Genomic DNA, 5,633 nt, shown 5'->3' on the forward strand with positions numbered 1-5,633 from the left:
GGGGAAATAGGGGAGGGAGGGTGGGGGGTGGGAAGCTGGGGAGAGATAGCAAGGGGAGAAATGTGAGATGTAGGTGATGGGGAAGAAGGCAGCAAATCACACTGCCATGTGTGTTCCTAGGCAACAATTTTGCATGTTCTTCACATGTACCCCCAAACCTAAAATGCAATAAAATAAATAAATGGGAAAAAAAATTTCTCTAATTTTCTTCATTATTTTACTTCCCTAATAGAGATTCTCTTTTCTAATTTTTATGAGAACATAGTAGGTATATATATTTATGTTTTTCATGAGATAGCTTGATACAAGCATGCTTTTTTCATTTACTTTGGACCTATGATTTCATCTTCATTTTTCAGTTGGTATTTGCAGTGTTTGTTTTACTATGATAAACATTTTGAAAATGGAAATTAATGTTCAGAGCTTCTTTGGATAAGGGAATTGGCTGAGGTAGTTGTGTTTGTAATTATTTTCTACTGTAGTTTGCTTATTTTTTGCAGATACACATACACAACAGCCATCTTCTAGAAAGCATAGGCAAATACTTAACATCTGACACCTGGCTGTGAATTATAATTAGGTGTAAAATCAGCCTTTGGTCATATGTCTTACTCCTACTTAATTTTGCTAAAGGTTTTTATTTTAAAGTTGCTCTTGAGTCATGATTTTTATTGTCAAACCTCAGCTCAACATGGATTCATTATGGCTGAGTTACAAAGTGCCCCTACAGCATTCGGACTTCAGTAGAGCCAAGCTGTAAGGTGTGGCAGGATTATACTTCACAAAAAGGTTAGTGTGACATGTGAAGCTGAAGGAATTGTTGAAAATCTCTTCCTATTTTAGAGTTTCTTGCACAGAGAATTCACTTTCAATTTGAAACTTCTTTCATAAAATATAGATATAAGTTTTCTAGGATTGTAATGAAACAAACCTTTGCAAATATATTCAAATCCTGGTTTTGTTGTATACTGTGTGACGGTGGTCAAATTTCTTAAGTTCTTCGAGCCTCAATTTTTCTCAACTATATAGTAGAAATAGTAACTCTTGCCTTACAAGATTATTATAAGATATAAATAAAGGCCATATGTATGCATGTTTGTATTCAACTAGCATCATATATATTCCTTGCCCTTTAACTGCTAGGTATTTTTGTTTTTTAAATCATATATACTTGTCATTTTCCAGGGGAATTGCTTTTTTTAAAATCACATTTCTTCTCTGTATAATTGAAGCAAGTAATTTCTAAGGGATCGGAATATTTCAATTGTTGGCAAAAGAGTGTGAGACTTTATTATAATCATTTCTATAATCATCATTTTTATGTGAAAGTCAAATTGCCTCAAAGATTTATATCCCTTGTTGTGTACTTTATCAGATACAATTCTAAATATCTTAAATGCATCATCTCCTTCAATCTTTACATTCTGAGTAGTAGTTGCTATTATGATCGCCATGTTCAAGGTGAGGAAGCTTAATCACTCTCTAAAGTCATACAGCTAAAACATGATAAAATTGAAATATTAAATAAATAATTTGTCTCCCACACCTGTACCTTAAATATTTGCTACTCAATTTGTGCCCTGTGGAAACCAATCCCTCTATCCTCATACCCCCATAAGTCAATCGGAAGATAAATTGAAATGAAAAAGAACATAAAACTGAGCTAGTGTCAAGTATTTTGGATCTAAAGAAAGAGGTTGGTGTTGTGGTTCTTATAATTTAAAGCAGCCTCAGAAAAGCTGTAGTAAAGTAATACCTAGGCTCTTTTTATTTTTGCTTATTGTCTGAAAGCAATACAAAGTAATATTCAAGTTAGAAATCTTTGGTCAATCAAGAGTAGATTATTTTATTACTTCCATGAAAAATAATGATCAACATGAGAGGGTTTATGTGCCTATTGGTAAAGCTAGTGGGGAAGTCAGCTGTGGCTCTCGTTAGTGGGGACATAGTACTGAAATGAGGACATACACCTTCACTCTCTGAGATAATTAGGGTCTGCATGTGCCTCATCCAGGAGCAGTGATGTCTGTGCCAATGAGAGTCTCTGTTAGTATTTAGCTGAAAAGGCCAGCAGTGATTACAGCAAGAACTATCTCTAAGGGATTGAACTTCAGAACTTGAGAGAAGGGGCTGCTCGGAAATGAATGGTTAGTGACAGAAGAGATATCAAAGGGAGGTTGATGGAAACAGAATGTTCACATGGGACTTTTTTTTTTAAGTTTAGATGGCTTTCCGTTTGTGGAACAATGGAATGGTCAAATCTAATAAACTTACAATTTCTGTTGCTCCCACATTGCACTACTATTTTGAGGTATATGTGACCATTAAGTATGTAAGTCCATTATAATCTAGTATAAGTTTGGTATTGGGAAGACTGGGAAAGAGGTAACAGCTTCCTCCCAGTTATCTCTTGCATAGATTCCAGTAGAGACAGGATTTAAAGAAATAAGGATTTCTGTTAATTACCAAGTGTGATCACTGTTTACTGAAAATGGTGGTGATACCTACTTACCAGAAAAGACCCTGAGGAACTATATGACTGAGTTGTCTCAGGAGCTTGCCACCAGAAATTAAAGATACTTGGAATAACTAATGTTTTTGCTTACATCTTTTGCCTATTTTAAAATTGAGTAATCTATTTTTTTTTAAACCTGTGTTCTAGATAGCAGTCCTTTATCAGACATATTTATTGCCAATATCCTCTCTCACACTGTTGCTTACTTTTGCACTATCTTAATGGCATCTTTGGATAAGGAAAACTTGACATTTTGATAAAATACAACTTTTCATCTTGCAGTTAGAACATTAATATCTTATTTAATAAATCATTGCTTATCTGAAAGAAGTGACGACATTTACCTTTGTTGTGTTCTATATGCTACATTACTTTAATTTCCATATTTATATGCTATATTATTTTAATTTCAATACTTAGGCGTATGATCCAAATAAAATTGATTTTTGTATGTTCACAGTTTTTGCCATATGGAAATTCAACTGGTAAATCATTATTAATTAAAAATAAAATAACTTCTATACTTATTATATGTAGGTCTTATGATTTGTGGAAAATCATGAGATACCATGTATGTATGAATGTGTGTGGCAGGCAGAGTTTTGAAATAGTCCCTTCAGATGTCACTCAATCATCACTGAAACCTGTGAATATGATTATGTAGACTCCATTAGTTATGATATATGGCACCATGGGCCATATATTGGACAGATATTATCTGGGTGGGCCTGATCTAACCATATGAACGCTTAAACGCAGAACACTTTCTCCTACTGGTAGCAGAAGGAAAAGCCACTGAGATTTAAATATAAGTATGACTCATTACACTGTTGCTGGTTTAATAACAAAAGGGGCTATGTGAGATAGTATTTGGGCAGCTGCAAGAAGGGAACAGCCTCTCAAGCTGAGAGTCAGTAAACAAGTAAGGACTTCAGACCTACTCCTTAAGGAATTGAGTTGTGCCGATACCTGATTGAGCTTCAAAGCAGGTTTTTCCCCAAAGCCTCCAGATAAGACCCCAGCCCAACCTATATGTTAATTTCGGTCTTGTGTGACTGAGCAAAGTAGGAAGTCAACTCTCCTGGACTTCTGACATATAGAGCTGTGTGATATAAAATGGGTACTGCTTTATGCTGCTATATTTGTCATAATTTGTTATAAAGCAATAGAAAACCAGTATAGTCTGTTTCTGGATTAGATGTTCTGTTTCATTAGTCTGTTTTTCTATTTTTACCAAAATAACAATACTACAGTATCATAATTACTATAGAATATATGGTTAGCTTTGATCTCTGATAGTGTATGTCATCACTCTGTTTTGCAAGATCATCTTTACTCCTCCTGAACTTGCATTTCCATATAAATCTTAGAATCACTTTGTTAATTTTCCTCCAAAATAATATATTTGTGTTTTACCTGTGAGTACATTGATAATTACCTTTAAATTTTTAATCTTCTAATCCATGGACATGACATATGCCACCATTAAACGAGGTACTCTGATATTTCTTCATAATATTTTTAACAGGTTAATTGAGGTATAACTTACATAACATAAAATACACTAACTTTAACTTTAGAATTTGAGGGTTAATTTATACAATGAATAATTATGTCGATCCATGATAATGAACATTGTTATCATTTCACAAAGTTTCCTAGTAACTCTTTGAAATAAGTCCCAACTCCTACTCCCAGACCCAGGCAATCCTTGACATGCTTTCAGTATGTAAGGTTTTACCATTTTTAGAAATCTAACATAATAGAGTCACACAGTAAAAAGTCTTTTATTTCTGGCTTTTTTTTTTTTTCACTTAGCATGGCGTCTTTTATATTAATCCATGTTGTTACATGTAACAATATTTTGTGTCTTAATTTCTATATAAGTATTCCATTGAATGGATTTGTCACATTATGTTTAATCATTTATTTGGTGATGGACTCTTAGGTTGTTTCCATTTGGAGCAATTATGATTTAAACAGCTACAAATATTTGCTCATATACAAGTGTTTCTGTGTACATAGGTTTTCTTTTCTCTAGAATAGATACTGAGAAGTTGAATTTCTGGGTCATATTAAGCTTATATTTAAGATTTTAAGAAGCTATAAAATGATTTCCTAAATGGCAATACCATTTTACATTTTCGTCAACAACATACAAGGGTCCCTGTTTCTCCAAATCTTCACCAACACTTGTTGTGGTTGTTTGTAAAATTACATTGTGGTTTTTATTTTCATTTCCCAAATGGCTAATTATGATTTGCAACTTGTCATGTGTATGTTTTTCATTTAATTATCTTCTATGGTGAAATGACCATTCAGTTATTTTGCTTATTTTTTATTGGTTTGTTTTCTTACATTGGAAAATGTATCTATGTAATCTGGACATAAGTACCTTATGAGATATGTCCTGCAAATATTATCTCACATTCTGTAACTTGTTTTCCATTTCATTACTGATATCTTAAGCAAAATATTTCAATTTCAATGAAGTGTAATTCAATTCATATTTTTATTTATTCTTGTGCATTTTTGCATCATTTTTACCTCCTTGCATTACCCAGGGTCATAAGGAATTTCATGTTTTTTGTAGAAGTTTGATAATTTCAGACTATGTTTATAAATTCAGTACACTTTGAGTTAATTTTGTATGTAGTGTAAGGTAAGCTCTGAAGTTCTTTTCTTTTTTTCTTAGGGATCTAATTGCTGTATCACTATTTGTTGAAAAAACTACCTTTTCCTCATTGAATTGCTTTGGCATTTTTGTCATAAATCAATTGGCTACATATATATGTAGTTCTATTTCTAGATTCTCTATTCTGTGTGCTTATATGTTTATCCTTCTGCCAATACTGAGGCAGCCCGCCAGGACAGAGGTAGTCGGCCAATGCTGAGGCAGCCCGCCATTGCCAAGGCAACCCACCACTGCAGAGAGACTCCGCCTCAACAGAGGCGGGCCACTATTGCCAAAGAAGTTCTAACTATAGCCATATAAACAGGACTGCAGGGAAGTTAACTCGGCAGCTGGGCGGAGCCCACAGCAGCTCAGCAAAGCCTCTATAGGCAGACGGTGACTAGGCTGCTTCCTTGCTGGGCAGGGCAGCTCTGAAGGAAAAAA

Source organism: Cebus imitator, unplaced genomic scaffold, assembly GCF_001604975.1.
Source record: "Cebus imitator isolate Cc_AM_T3 unplaced genomic scaffold, Cebus_imitator-1.0 Scaffold232, whole genome shotgun sequence".
NCBI lineage: Eukaryota > Metazoa > Chordata > Mammalia > Primates > Cebidae > Cebus > Cebus imitator.